Here is a 16,824-nt window from a genome sequence, read left to right on the forward strand (position 1 = left end):
CCATTATAGTTGACCAGTATATCATATTTCAGCAGAGGACCTGACATGCGCTAGACAGGAATACAGCCTCAATCGAGCGTTTTTGACCAGGAATCTTTTCCTACATCTATTGTAGACGAAAACCTAGCATTTAGAGCTGAAACAATTAATTGATAGAAGCAGTTTTTCTAATGCAACTTTGCAGCTACAATAATCTACAATAATATTTGTTGTCATTTTTCAAGCAAAGTGCAACACATTGAAGCTTCTCAAATGTTAAAATGTTCAGCCTTTCACAGTTTCATCTAATCGTAAACTGAATATCTTTGGATTTTAGATTTTGGTTGAGCAAAAACAGCTGTTTGAAGACGTCAACTTCAGGTCACAGAAATTATGACATTATATTGACACAAAAAAATGTATTGATGGAGAAATTCATCAACAGATTAATCGACAATGAAGATAACTTTATGTTGAGGACATTGATACATTGATTAGGATTGTTTCATAGTTTTAGTATTTTCCAAACCTTGCAGTAAAGCCCACTCCCATCTGAGTGGTCCTTACAGGTTTGGCTGTAAATGTCAAGCTGCAACAGGGAGTTAAGTGAAAAGGTCACAATTATATCCTCGGTAGCCTGAGGAATAGAAGTGAAAGGCTCAAAGTTGACTGTGCAGACAATGGCAGATTGTTCTGTTGTGAGATCTGGGCTTTGAGGTTTGTTTATTCATAGCCATGACGCTCTCACCTCAGTCATCAACAGATTAGAGTCTACCAATCAAATACTTTCACAAAGCATAATACTAAAATGCTCTAATATTAGAAACATTTTGATTATTGCCAGCTCCATGACGCATTACAAGTATAAAAAATATTTGAAAGCGTGGATTCAAAATGGGAAATACTAAATAAGTCATACAAAGAGGTAAATTATTTTGTTCAGGCATCATTTTTTAAAGCACCATTTAAAGGGCTTTTCATAAAAAAAATACACCAAAGTGAAACAAATATGTAACTTTATTTAACCAAGAAAGGGTCTATAGAGATAAGAATAAGAATAATTGAAGAAAAAGAAGCACCGTCCAGTCTCCCTTAACACCACCAGTGATGCAGGAATGCCGGGCTTGTCTCCGGTGCATCGCTGCTCATATGTCTCTCTCTGTTTTCTCTCTACCTCGCTTAACCATCCGTTTTAACCGTCAACGACCTCAAATCACTGAGGTTTCGCTTGTAGAAATGAGTGGTCTTTCCCAAGTGTACAGTTAGTCGCTGTGCTGCTGGTAACACATCACCTCTCCAACCCTCCATCACCCCTCCCCCATCTCCTCCTCTGTGGCGCATCACCCCACTCACTCGCTTTTCAGTCTCTCCTTCTCTCTCCTTCACTCCCTGGTTTAATATTGATCTGAATTCATTTGTTTCCTATTGATCTGCCACTCCACCCTCTGCCGCATTGAACAAACACAAGGACACAAACCATGCGCACACAAGCCTCATACACGCACATGCAGATGCAGCACATGCGCGTCTCGAACAAGTCTCGCATGTGCACACACTCATACACACAAAGAAAAAAGGCTCAAAACGTTAAATTTACCAACTTGTTATACGAGAAATGATTTAAAGGTTAATATGCCCACAAACACACACACACACACACTGCAGAAAGACACACCCGCAAATGTACACTCTTCATCTGAGAGATGTCAGAGGGTGAAAACACGAAGGTTTAGAGAGGTCCCAGCTCCAGCGTCAGACAAGCTAATGACATACAAAGGAACCCGGATTCCATATTGATCCAACACCTCAGCAGTAAGATGAAAACGCAGACAGTCTAGGGCGGGCTCCGGCAGACGACACAATTACAGCTGCAGTTCATTTCTCAGCTTTTCTCAATTGTACAACGAGTTATTAGCACAATAAATGGCAATTGTTCAGCCGAGGTGTCATTTGTGGCAGCAATTGTGTATTTTTTGAAAGCCCTTCTTAGTCTTTAGAATAAAATTAGCAAATGTAGTCCGTCAAGTTTAAGGCTGCACTATGTTTACTGATGGGCTTTGGAAACACTGCATCATAAGAAAAATTTAAGAATGAGATGTACTGTATAAAAAAGAAAAACACAATTATTATTATGAACATGAAGGTGTATGTAAGGATCACTCAAAATAGACTACAGTGCTCATGTTCATGGTAATGAAGGAGCATGTCACCCAGTGCAACAGTTGGGCTCATTAAAGTGTCTTTAATAGTTTTTAGACAACAATGTGACAAAGAAGAATAAGATTTCAGGCTGTAGCTACAACAGAAATACTCATCGTCACTAGGGTGAATTCATGGTCTGTGTTGGTCTACTCTTTTCATGGGAACTTATTGATTATAAAAAAAGTAAAGAATATCACCAGCTTTGTCCTTTACGGTTCAATGCTTAATTCATTCATCCTCTGTCTTCACTAGGATGTGACAGTTTGACCAACCTTTCTTGCGGCTCCACCAGCCAATCCAATTTGCCATGACACCAGACTGTTTCTCCTGCCCTCTGACCTCCTTTCAGGACATGCTGTGTTCAGTCATCTCCAGCAGCATCTCCAGCAGTGGCTTGAGTTCAAAGGGTCGGGGGGGGAAGAGGCAAGGGGGAGAGACGGTTTCCTCTCGATAAAATTAGATAAGATGCACCACAGGCAATAAGTGCATGCAGACAGTAACACGGAGGCAGATATATATACGTACATGTACACGTGTGGGAATTAATGAGCGCACACCAACACAAAAGCCTCACATCTCCGTCTCTGTTGTCTTTCATTGTGTTGCAGTGTTATAATTATTGCATTTCTTTGGCTCACTGTTGTTTAATTTATGATGTCGAACTGTGTTTTCCAGCATTATTAATATATTATTCATCACCGTTGACTTTAACCGTCTTGGCTGTAAATGTATTTTTGTACCACCTTCTCATTCATGCATTGTTGATGGCACAGTATTCATTCTCACCATTATCTCCCACTTTGTTAATCCATTTCATACTCCGCGCACCATGTTTGATGCTTCGCCCTTCATAAATGCTTGCTTCTCTATTCATTTCTTTGTGCTGCCGAGTGCTTCATCTCTAATCAGGGATTGAACCATTATGGTGTCATTATCTCCTAGAATTCTCTCATGCTTGAGTCCAGGGTGGTTTTTGCCGGCACTACTTGTTTATGTGGATAAAAGCCCAGATAAGGTTGTGTCTGGGTGGCTGGCTTTATTTATTTACTTATCCCAACTTCATGGCTCAACGTGTTTATTGATGTTCCCCTTCCTATCCTGTGGTATGCTAATAATCTGCATGATGCTCTGCTGATTTCAGCAATGCCGTGGTCAACCATAGAAGCTCCCCAGTGAGAGGAGAGCCATGGGAAAAACCTCAAACTAGTTCTCGGTTGTGAGGTAAATGCTTTGGCAACATCTGTTTCTTCCTTTTTATACCAACAAAGACTCTTTGGATCTGACTGAAATAGAGATGGTGAGACGCGAGAATGTCCATGTCTCTGAGCCTCTCTTTCTGTCTCCTCCTGTCTCTTTAATCTGTACTCTCATCATAAAACACAAGTTTCTTCTTATTGACAATGCGTTTTGATGCAACATTGTAATATCTCAGCCACTATACACAGAATAGTTCCTATCACACACGCTACAACCTGTTGAAAGACCAAATCGGAGAGCCATCATGTATATAATTCAAGAAATTTGTATGTGGGCCTCGCATAACTGTTTGCATGATTAGCAGTCACACACATATACACACTTTCCCCTCTTCTACTCATGCACACACATCCTGGTCGACACTACCCAGTAGGCATTAACAACAGTGCCCTAGCAACCATTGGGCATCATGCCAAGCCGCTGAGGTTGCCTGGTACCGTGTTCCCATGGCAACGTTTTCTGCCTTTGTAAATAAGGTACAGGGAGAGTGAAATGGGGGGGTTTGGGAGGAATCGCACCACCGAATCTCAATCTATCTTGAGAGAACTAATGATTTATAGTTTGTGAGTCGTGGATACTTAGCCTGGCCTTGCACTGAGCTGTCATCTGACTGAGGAGGGGCGTAGTTTCCACAGGGATCTATATAAATAAAGTTATTATTATTATTATCTCATCTCCAAGTCCTCGTGACACATTATCAGATCCAGCATGTAGTCTTAGTCTTCCTTCCTGGTCTTTAGATTACTTCTTATAAATATAATTGGGAAAGTAATGATCACAGTCTACTGTGGACTCCCTTGAAGTTAAATCTGAATTTTGGACATGTTTTCTGACAATTTATATAAAAAGTGGATTGATCTGTTTGTCTATCCATATATTTGTTCTTTTCTCATCAGCGTAGTTTATCTTGGATTGATTTTTAATAGTTTCTTTTTAGAACTCTATTCATTAAGAAGCCTTTGTGTTTTCCTACACAGTGTGTGCTCTTCTGTAAAATCAAGCGAACCCTCAGCGGCCCTTGGCCCAGAGTTTGAGAATCGCTGTCTGAGGCCTGCATTCCTGTTGAGCTGGCACTCGCCAGACGATTCATAGCAGCGGTTAACAGTTTATTTGCTGTCACTGGGCAGATTTCACACCTCTGTGCCCCTACATTGTTGGGGTGGCGCCGTAGTCTCTGTGCGTCACTTCTCAAAGACAGTGAGTGGTGGAGAGTCACCTGAAGTCTTTGTTTTGTCGAAACAGCAGAGCCTAAACGTCTTAAAGAAAAGGTTTTTCTTCAATTGAAAAGAAATGTCTTGTTGCGAGGCAGATGTGTGCTCGATTTCAGTAATTATCCGTCATTATTATCCCCCCAGTTAGTCAATGTCTTTTTGTTCTTGTTTTTCATGTAAAACACCATGAGGTCTTTGCCATTTGATGGCTTTCCTCTGACAGGCCATTGTTGTTGAAAAATGTGTTTGTTTAATATTAATTTTGAATATTAAAGAACAGAATGCAGATGCTCTCTAATCTTGAAATTGATTGGGTCAGAACCGCCATGCATCCATACGTTTTACATTTAGCTAGTTGAGAACAAGAAAAGGATTTCAGATTTCAAGTTTTTACTTCTATTTCTTTTTCCGATTAATTATCTGTAGGATGTATTTTTTACATCCAATTCGTAAATTGTACATTTAAAAAAAATTCTGTTAATTTTCCACAAAGAAATTAACCGTTGTTTCTTGAATAGGTTTATTATAATTTATGTGCCTCAACTCACAGTTCAAAAAATGAATCAAAATCTTAAGCTCTCTTATCAAAGAATCAAAGAACCTGAACATTTGTAGAGATTTTGTAGTCAACTTAATGGGAAACTTTTGGCTGCCAGTTTTCATACATACATATGCAATGGATATTTTCCTCAAATAATAGAAAAAAATATTATTTAAGTTTGATTATTTTAGCAGTAACGACTGACAAATGATAAGTTATTGCTCAGTATTGTCTCAACTGTTGTTTTGCAAGATTAAACCATGATGCTCGTGTGCGTGATAATCCATATCCCTAAAGTCATTGTTAGAACTGAGAGGAACAACTTGAATTAAATGTATAAACTGAACTCCCCTCAAATTTACTTTAAGAGGTTTTACAAGCCTGATGTATAAATTGGTTGTGATTCAATATGCCACGTAAACGTTACTTTTATTTTTGGCTGATTAAATAAAAATACATATATTTAGTTCTGCTTAGCAACAGATGTTTTTTTCAGTATTGTGTTGCAATACTAAACCTTCTAGTGGCCATCTTGGTATTTGCCAGTTAGTTCAGCACTGTCATTATCTTGTTCCTCGCGGGCCAAATTTCCTTGTCATCAAAAACTTTGGACACTAATACAACGTTGTCATGAGTGATTACAACGGCTACAAATAACGGGGATTATTGTATTGCAGAGGGTGCATGACCAGTTTTCTTGCAATTTTCAGGTTCATCAATATTTGGTGATTTAGGCGTACCTTATACTTTGGCTCAACCTGATTAATTTGTTTTCACTCTCTCAATAGGCCAAACTGTAATCCCCACAAAGCTTCATCTGACCCGACACCAGCCCGGGTCTGGGCTTATGCACAACCCTGGCCTCCAGTGCAGGGGCTTCCCACCAGACTCACATTGGCACACAAACACACCCAGGCAGATTGGCAAAGAGCTGGTATTGGCACAACCATGCCGCATTCATGCGTGATCCGACTTCGAATGAGACGGTGAGAGAGGTTTGAAAAGGGGAGGAGCAGAATCAAGGGCATCAAGGAGGGAGACTTAGATTGTATGAACAGGGAGATTGTCTAAGAAAAAAAAAGAAAATACTTGTAAAGGATTTTGAGGCCTGAAATGTTCAGTGATGGAGGACAAATAAGAGGCACTAAGAGAAGCGGGAGGACGGCCAAAGAAAGAAAATGAAGGGTAGGCGGAGGGTGGGCTTTTAGCATGGCAGAGGGCAGTGGAGAGAGGCGAGGTGAATGGGTTTGTGTTTGGAAGCTGGCCAATAAAAAAAAAAAAAAAAATCTATGTCTCTATTAAGCATATGTTGCGGCCGTATCTTTTGAGTTGAGTTCTAAGTTGGCTCATTTTTTATTTAATAATGGTTAAATGTCGAATCTTTAGCTCTATTACAAATTAAGACTGCTTACAAATGTCTTTTATGTCCACAATGTAATTGAACAAGACCCAACGCAGCCATTTATCATCTTGCACACGTTTACCTGTGCTATGCAGTACATATTAAAATGCAGTTATTGTCCTGGCAGTTAATAGAGTGAGTTCCCTTTTGAGGAGTCAGTGTTCTACCACTTTTGTGTTTTGAGTCCAGCTTTACCGGTGAGACTCCAGTCATACCAGACTTCAAGGTTGTATTTTTGGTGCATTGACCGAGCTGAATAGGGGGCCAAGCAACTCAGCTGCACAGCAGCTATCAAGTAATCAATGAGTCATTGAGGCACACAGGAGGAGTGTCAAAACACACCCATTGACTGCTAACAACAGCCAATTTGCTGTTTTTGCGGGAGATCACCTCGGCGAGATGTCGAATGTGTGGGTGCGGCTCATTATTTATTGGGTATGAGAGAGATTGACTGGATTGTGCTGTTACTCCAAATTGTCAGCCAATTCCTCACCTATTAGATCCTCTTTATTGTATTGGAAACTGCTCTCAAATGCACCAATTTTTGCATTACCCAGAATGTACCTTATTAAACAGTGCAAATCAGCTTATAATGTTTTAATGTGTCGAGCTATCTGACACCATTCCTGAGATTCTGATGAGACCAAAAGTAGATTAACACACCGGCAAACATTAACAGCACACAATCTGGATAAAATACTACAGTTATCTTTATTTACAGTTAGAAAATGTAACGTTTTAACAACAGAAATTGAGTCAGACTCATTCATTCTTGCTCTCACTCTTATTCAGCCAATCTATGGCTGAGAGGAGGCATGATCGTTTCTACAGGCATCATTCACTGTCCCCTCTGCAGCACTGCTGAACTCTGTGTGCTTTGCATCTGTGATACTGTTTTGCCCTTGTTAATATTAAGACCTGAGGGCAGTGACGTGTTGTTCACTACTGCCACTATTCTGTTAGGTAACACTTGACGATGATCCTCCCCCACAAAGTCAGTTTTCCATTTTTAAGTATCATAGCTTTTCAAAGAATATTTTTTCCTTTGTGTCACAGTCGAAAGAGAAGAGAGGGAGAGAACTTGCACATATGGTTCAGGATAACGGTCTCAGAATACTTCAAATGAAACAGGAAGAAAGTATTTCATGTTCAAACTGGAGATTGTATGTTGTAAACATAACTTAAGACAAATGTGTTCATAGCTGTTCAAAACAACTACACTTGATGGTGGGGCATCTGGGGATGAGGTGTGATAATTGTAGAAATGGGGATAAGGGAGCACACTTCTGGTCGGTGAATAAAATAACTTCAGAGAGTTCAGACCCTTCCTACGTTCACAACTCTGCACACCTGGCCACGTGATTGCTGAATTGTTTCAGAAAATTACAAACATTGTATGTGCAAATTCCCCCCCGAGTCCTTTGGAGAAGGTGTTTCAGACAATCCAACAATCACTTCATTTGAAGCATAGACAAGGGAAGACCAATTTATTTTTATAGCACCTTCCAACAACAAGGCAATTCAAAGTGCCCTACATAAAAAGCCATTAAGACAAGAAAATATAGAAACACAAGTCAATATATAAATGACAGCATACAAGATAAAAAAATAAAACACTACATTATGACATCATGAATATAGCTTATATTGTAGTTACAGTGCAGTGATATAAATTAATAATCCCAATTTTATTAAAAGGCAGTAGAAAACAGAAAATGTATTAGAGTTAGTAATCTTCAAACTTCACATGAATGTTTTTATCAGATACTTTAGCACCATCAAAAGGAATGGACTACGTTTAAAACAACATATGATATCATATATTACAGAGCTGAAACTTTTAGTCAATTAATACATTTTAGTCATTTTTCAAGCAACAATCCCTTACTGTTCCAATCCTCCAATGTGATCGTTTGCTACTTTATTGTTTGTTTGAAATGATGGCAAACTGTGTTTGGGTTTTGGAGAGTTGGTCAGACAGAACAAGCAGTTTGAGGATGTCACCTTGAGCTGTGGTTTTCACTATGACGTGACGTTTTGTAGGCAAAACTTTCCATTGAAAAAACAACCAACAGCTTTAATGATAATGACAATAAAACGTCAGTAGCAGCTTTAATGTATCATTAAATCTTAAGAATATTTGTGGTCAAATGTCTTGAGTTAATATAGTACCATAGACAAGTGTTGCTCCTTCAGCCCGCTGAAAGTGTGATATATAATATCAGCCTTCTTCAGACACCATGACACGATAGGAATCTAACTATTGGTTCAGTAAAATGAAAGCAGAAGAGGAGTATTCGACTTTAACCTCAGAATGACAATGAAGTTTGCTCAGTAGTGCTGAATCGAGTCTTTGAGGATAAGGAAGATTCCACTGGCTCCAGTTGCAGAAGTAGGTCAGGCAGACGCCTACAGTAAGCAACTGCAGGTTAAGTGCTTGTCTTTGTATTCAGCGGCAGTAATGGTCTGCCTTGGCCTGTGGTGGGGGGTGGGGCTGGTCTATGTACTGAGTATACCCACAAGAGGGAGACAAGTCCACAAAATGTTTTCTAGTGCATTCAGTTAGCCAGTCTCAGCTATTATTGCTTTAAATTCCAACAGTATCACAGTATCAATATTTAATCTTGTAGCCACAGACCAAGATGTTTCCGTCTCTTTTTTTTATAACGTTGTAATCTGGAAAATAGCTTCATCATAAATATATGAGATTATGAATGAAATGAGACGTAGGGATGCGACAGATACACATAGACAGACAGAAGTAAAGGACACAGAAGACTCTGCATGGAAGAAGAAGAAGAAACTCCAACGCTGACCCTGCTCCGGTGCTCTGCAGTGTGAGGTAGTTGGTTGTATGGTTTCGCATCATAAACAGCCTGGAGATAACTGTACAACCTTCTAGCTTTCCCTGCGGTGTCACCCAGACTTCAGACGAAGGACACCGCTCTCTATGTCTCTTGAAGTGGTAAGTTCAAAGACGGACCCGAACAAGGAACACAATTTATGTTTCTTTAAGGTTGCAGGCAACCCATTTGAATCATTTAAACTATTTGACCAGTACAATTTATATTGAACATGGCAAAGTAATAAAGCAAATCAAAGAGTGTTTAGGGCTAAATTATTAAATGAGGGTCCTAATTGTATTTAGGTATAACACAGTGCATGTTCTCTCTGTATGTGTCTCATACATTGGAAACATGTCTTTCTTTTACCTCTTTTTTCAACATGGTCTGTTTTCCTTAAAGATCTGCTGGATGTCTTTTGCAGTGCTGGACAAAAGAGCTGCACTATCAGTCACTACCATAGAGACCACATCCATTATCGAATCTAAAACAATTTAACATTTATCCTTCAACAATTTTCCAGCCCTTAATTATAATAAAAAAAACAGCAACAAAACCGTTTCTTCACTGACTTTAAATCTAATACATTTGAAATAGTAATCAGGTTTTTCTGTTGAGGTCCAGCTAATCCAGACATCAATATACCCACCTTGCTCTGCAGTGCTCTTTGATATGTTATTTGGTGCAGTCCAACGGGGTATAGAGCCAACTATCGATAGCTGTTTGCTTCTTTGCATTCTTAGCAGCCCGTGCAAAAAAAACACCTGACACCTCTTAAGGCGACATTATGCTGGAATATGATCGAGAACGTTAAAACCAGGAAAACGAACCTATAGAGAACTCCTATTTAATTTATTTAAGGGGGCATTTTTGCTGTCTGTAAAGTAAAACATCAGGTTGCACTGTGTTTTCAACAGTTTGAAAATATGAAATTTAAATTGCAATATGTTATAACCTTGGCCTTTTTATGGAAATCGTAATGGTCTAATTACATATTGTACAAATATGAAGCATTTTATGGCAAAAAGGTTTCTATTTCTCGTTTATGTTTGAAAGCAGTCCTCCGTGTGCATTCATTCAATCGACATAAAAATCTCCTAAGGGAACTATCTGTACACGCTTGCTGCTCTCTGTAGTCATGGTAGATAATGACAGTGTGCCCAGACGTTAGTATCAGTGTGTCCTGAAGCACGAGGCTGTATGTGAACTTGCTTACCGCCTCCTTCTCCTCCCTGCAACCCCCCAACCAGCCCCCACCCGCTCCTCGCTCCCCACCACCCCCACCCCACCCCCCTCTGTCCCCCAGTGTGTCTGGCTAGTGGCTCAGACACTCAGTATCCGCATTGCGTTGCAGTGCGAGGAGGGGAAAAAAGAGCATATATCAGCAATCTCTGCCAAGCGCTGCTCTTTTCCGTACGCACACAAAGAGACGACTCCCTGGCATGTTCCAACTCAAGAGGAAATACATCCGTCACAGTAGAGCTGCTTGCCACCCACTAGTTTATGAAATGTGACCACTTACTGCACGTTTTTTAATTTAATACTAACATTTCATACATAATGTTGATTTTTTCTTTTTCTTTCTATTAACAGCTCTATTTTCGTGTTAATTTATCTTTAGTTTATTGTACTATATCACTTCAAACATGCATACAATTCAAAAAATAGCATTTTCTTATTGACAATTTTTTTTTTTTTTGTAATATGGGGAGTTTTTTGTTAAAGATGCAAAAGTTCAGCTATGTGATTTCACAATTGCTAATGACTCACTTATTGCTTGCCATGTGATGGGGAGGATATCCGGGAATTAGGCGCAACATCGACAGATAGATTGATATGCAACGAATTGTGCAGATAGCAGACTGTTGTGTTAATGAAATATGGAAGAGGAGCAGCAGTGTTGTGGTCAGAACGACTGGGAGGTTAATCACCTTTGGGCTTGCTGTGGCTTTGATCCTCATGCTGTGTAAAATCCACAGCCTCTGTCTGTGAGCTCCCTCCACTGCCTTTTCCCCCCTCCCCCCGTTCCCTCCCTACCTCACACACCAACAAACACACTCTCTCTCTCACACAGATGCGTAAGTGCACAGCGGTGCACAAGGACATGCACGCACACACACCTCACACACGTGCACCTCCCTCCGGACACGTTGACTCTCTCTTCTCCAGATGCACGAATGTTCAAACACACACTAACAAACACAGAGTAATAGACACCCATTCAGAGACATCGTGTGAACGTAGACTGCAAGATGGGCAAGACGACGTCCTGTCACGCCTGAAAAAATATATAAGGGGTTAGAGTGGGAGAGAGAGAGGGTGAGAGACAAGGAGGAGAGGATGAAAATGAGGGGAAGGGCTGAGACAGAGTGGGGGGAGGCGGGGACAGTGATAGAGAGTGTTCAGGCAAGAAAGGAAGAAAGAGCGATAGCTGGAGATACTGCATGCTTGCATAAGTGTTTGTGTGTGTGTGTGTGTGTGATGTATGTAGGTGACACAGATTTATGATAGAGGGGGTCATAGATGGAGGCACTGTTGGTGGTTGTTGGGGGAAGTGAGGGTGTTGGTACAGCACCAGATAATGGAATCAATGCAATTGTCTGTGTGTGTTTTACTGTGTGTGTGTGTGTGTGTGTGTGTGTGTGTGTGTGTGTGTATGCGTGTGAAGCGTACCTGCCTCATAGACATTGCCTGCTCGGACTCTAATCGCCTGGAGAATTAGTGATGTGACTTGGCAGAGGGAAGCAGGCACAAAACAGAGCCAGGCACAGCGCCTGAGAGAGGGATAGAAGAAGAGGAGAGCGAGAGATGGAGGGGTAGCGAGAGGGGAATAGCTTTTCTGTTCGCCGCCGCGTACAGCGCTCAGTAAAAAGGAAGACTGTGAAGATGGGGCAGGATAGGTTTTATCAAGCGTTATTTTCTTTACCTCTGGATTAATTGATGCTGTTTTTTTTCTGTCAAGGGGAAAATGGATCAATATTTCATCGTAAGAGTGTGCTGTGTTTTTATGTGTGTGCGTGTACCTGTTTTACGTACATGCACTTGTTGTATGCAAGTACACACGGACATGTGTACAAATGTGTGTGTGTGTTCATGTAAGGGACATCAGGAAAGGGCAAATGGTGAGTTGAGAATGACTTAAACGGGCCGGCTAACAAATCGAGGCAAGTAATTCGACTTACCATGGCCACCCGCCATATTCCCTTCATTTTTGTCCACCTTCATGTTCATTCTTTTTGACATGGGTAATTTATTTTTTGACATGAGAATATTTCTCTTCATTCTTCCTCTGGCTTCTGATTTTCATCCTCCGGTCTTTGTCTCTGGTGCTTTTGAGAGCAGCAGAGGAGCTCATGAAACTGGGACAGAGGAAAACATCTCACAGCACAGAGACAAAGAGGAAACAGAGAAAGGCAGTCTAATTTCTCACTCTGGCAGCAAAAGGCTTCATGTTCTGTGTGCCTTCGTGGAGTCGCATGTTTGTCTGCATGTGCGCGCTCCTGGCCACAGACAGATTTTAGTAAATTGGGATCGTTCTGAATTGTTAGCAGACAATAAAGCTGTCGTCGGCACAGACTTACATGTGACTTACAAATGGAGCTTTTCGGCTGTGTACCAGTTGTTTGGACCCCGGCTCATATTCTTCATGTGGCATTTGCAGTGTCAGGCTTGTGTGACATTTATTTTGTCTGGGGAAGAGTAAATCAGTGTTACTCCCTCAAGGCTGAACATCTTTGTCATGGGGGAGTGATTGCATAATCCTCCTGTGAGATCACAAGGCCTGTAGGAAATATAAGACGACAGTGTTGTCTGCGGCTGCAGGCACAGCTGTCTGTGCATGTTTCATGCATGTGCACAAGCAAACAGTTGCATGTGTCTATGAACCGTATGACCACTCTGTTGGAGCCTAAAGCTCCTACAGGCCGTATGCTCATCACATGTGCAAATCCCGTTTTATACATTAAATTTGAGGATTTTCCTCTGCATGCGTGTGTCTTTGTCTAGCTGTCTGCCAGCAGGGGGCATTTTTTTTGAATGCCTTACCGCACAGACCTTTACTGAATTTTCGGCACTGGTTGTGGCAGGAGGACAGACAGTAAAATGGCCCTGACAATGAAACAAACGGACAAATATCGAGGATTGATATTTATATGTTTTACAATGTACTCTAACTAAATATTTCTTATTTCTGCAGGATGTGATCCAGTGATGTCTGTACAGATGTGTCCAGGCGCTTCATTTAACGTCGGACTGTATCGGCAGCGATAAAAAACAACGGTAACCACCCAATATGAAGAATAAACTGTTTCTCATTTTATAGTCTATTGTTGTTACACTGTAAGATGCTACGTATCTATCTGAAGTTAAATATGTATTGATGTGCAGTTTTATTGTCGAAATGTAATCTAATTTAACTTAAATAACGGATCATTCCTAATAAACGTACATGCTACATTTACATACCGGCATACATACATACATCACAGAAATATATTATTTTAATGATAGAATTTCAGGGCTGACAGAAATATTTCAGACGCGATGAATTTTACTTGCGGACGAGGCTGATCGAACAGCTAACTGAATGACGGTGTGCTTCATTGTCCCTGAGACCCTTAACCTGTGATGATATGAAAGGTCACAGGTTAGGTCCTTGGGAACAAAGTTGCATGCAGTTGCATCTGCAGGCTCCAACATTTTGTGTCATTAGACGGAGAGAAAACATATTACAAGCTGTGTACTTTTTTTAAATCATGATCTGGCGAGAACTCCCCGACCTTTCCAGACATCATGGAAAGCCAAGAAGACACTACGTGGTTCTCTGGAGGGGGCAGTTCCTTTTGGCTAGCTTTGTGAGCTGACCACTTGCATGGTTCAATAAAAAGACAGCCAAGGATCGTGACCCCGATGTATGATTCACATGGGATTTTTATAAGGTGTTCACAGACACTTCAAATTACAACATCCAAGACCTGTTAGTCACATAAAGACAGCCAAGTGTCATCACCTTGATGATCATTCATTTGTAGACATTTTAAAGCTCCTCACAGCAACTGAAAATATTTGTTGATGTTTAACATTTAATAAAATATGTTGATAAGAAAAAAGTGCATTCTCATAATTTCTCATTTTCTCAATTAATCCATTAATCATTTGGTCTATAAAATGTCAGAAAATAGTGAAGTGTAAACGATTAATTAAATATCAAAATAGTTGCCGATGAATGTACTAATCGACTAATTGATTAATCAATGGGTTGTTGCAGCTCTACACTTTCACGTTTGTTATGGATGATTGATTTGTGGATGTTTATTAACAGAAAATATGAGAATAAAATTCTAAAAATGGGGAAAACTTGTGTTGTTTTTGTTAAATACCATGTAAATCCAATAAATACTGAAAAGTTTTTTTTTTAAACAGCTGTTTTTCACTGGTGTTTCGTGGTACGTAAGCAGCATAGGAGGAATTGTTCCTCACCCAGTCAAGAGTTTACTGTGAGATAAACATTTCAGATCAGTGTAGTAATGATCAGCATGGGATATTAGGCACCTACAGAGAACACAAATATAACTTGTCACATTTTATGACTACTTAACAAAGCACCAGAGCCCGCAGTTTTCAGCTGAATAAATGAGAGTGACATGGTCCTCTTTCAGACTCTTGCCCTGACACTCAGCCAAGGTGGCTCAGTGTTCCCTGGCTCTCAGCCCCCCCATGTGTTTGTGCATCCCAGGACAGTTGACATTGATTGTGCATGAGACAGACTGAGACACATTAGTACCCAGCTCGCTCCTGCCGCTGAAAAACACATTAACTGGCTGCATTGGGAGCCCTGTCTGGTAACCATGGCAAAGCACACGGGGAGGGAGGAGGGTTGAGACGGGGCAGCGGGTTCAGCGAGCAGTCTCTCAGGGGTTGTCTTTCTCAAACGCTCCTTTCCTTTCCTCCGGCCACGTCTGTCATTTTCTCTATGCCTCTGTCTCCCTCTTTTGAACTGACAGCCTCTCTCTCTCTCTGGCTCTCCTCTGCTCACACACATACAAACACAATTTGCATATTTCTTTCTCTTCTCTTGCATTCTTCTTATTGACGCTGACCTCATCAATCTGCCCTTACCTCGTACTCCACCCCCTTATCCAACTACGTTGTGCAACATAATCTGCCTCTCTCTAATTTGCCTTCTTTTTTTCCGCCTCCCCCCCATATCCTTTCTTTCTTTGTCAATATGGTTCCCCTATGTGGAGAGGTACAGGAAAGAAAAGAAGCAGCTAAAATAATGTGGGATAAACTCAGCTAACACTGGTTCTGAAGGAGGACAGATGAGCTTTCCACAATCATTCTCACATTCTCTACACTGTTGGTGTATATAGTAGGATAAGGATAGTGTTTTTACAGTTGTAGTTTTAAGTATTCTATACCCGATGTGTTTCTGCTGCTGCAACACTTTTCCTATGTGGGATCAATAAAGGTTACCCCATCTTATAAATCAGTCCTCATAGAGCCACGTCAATTTCCAACATGTGCTATATTGGCTGAGCATATTTTCTCGGTGCTGGAGTACAATTTTAAGGTATTTATACTTATACTTATACCATGTGAGTTGTGTAACAGTAGCTCATGTAGGGAAGAATCATAGTAAGCTGACTTTGACTTGATGTCAGTTACACAGTAAAGTTTGGCAAAAATAGCCACCAGAAGCGACTGGTCATACCACACCAAGTAAGGCTGTTGCAGTGTATTGAATTGACCAATTTTATTACTTATGAATGAAACTTAATGTGTAAGAGAAAAAATGTGTAATTACTTCTTTCAAAGTTTACATTGTCTTGCTTTAAACCATATATATTAAATCTGTTATGTCAGCCACCATCGTTTTCATCAGCTTCTCTTTTACCTCTCTAAGTTTATTATAGATAAGATAAACTCGATTGATCATACACAGAGGAATTGAGTGTCACTGCACGAACACATACATAGTAAGTATAAATATCTAGTACAAATATAATACATTTTGAGTATCCAACTAAAATGTAAAAAGGTACTAGTTTATCCTTTATTTAACCATTGAGATACAATATTTATTCGGCCAGGGAGTCCTGGTTAATAATTTTGCAACCTTGTCTGAACCTGAGCGTTTGCTATACCTTAATACATTTAGGTTAATGCTGTCATGCCCCTTCAGGTTTCCCCTGTCCAACACAGTGGCAGGATATTGTTGATCCAGACAACTATGATTGATTGAATCACGTTAGGTTAAGTTCTATCTGTAAATGACCAACCTGTTAATAGCCAACTGTTTGAAATATAGGCTGATATACTGTATAGTTTGACGAGAGTCTGATGCTATACTATATGACCGAATCAGTCAACTCGAACTTGGTGGACTCT

This window comes from Pholis gunnellus (assembly GCF_910591455.1).
Source record: "Pholis gunnellus genome assembly, chromosome: 16".
NCBI classification, from domain to species: Eukaryota; Metazoa; Chordata; class Actinopteri; order Perciformes; family Pholidae; genus Pholis; species Pholis gunnellus.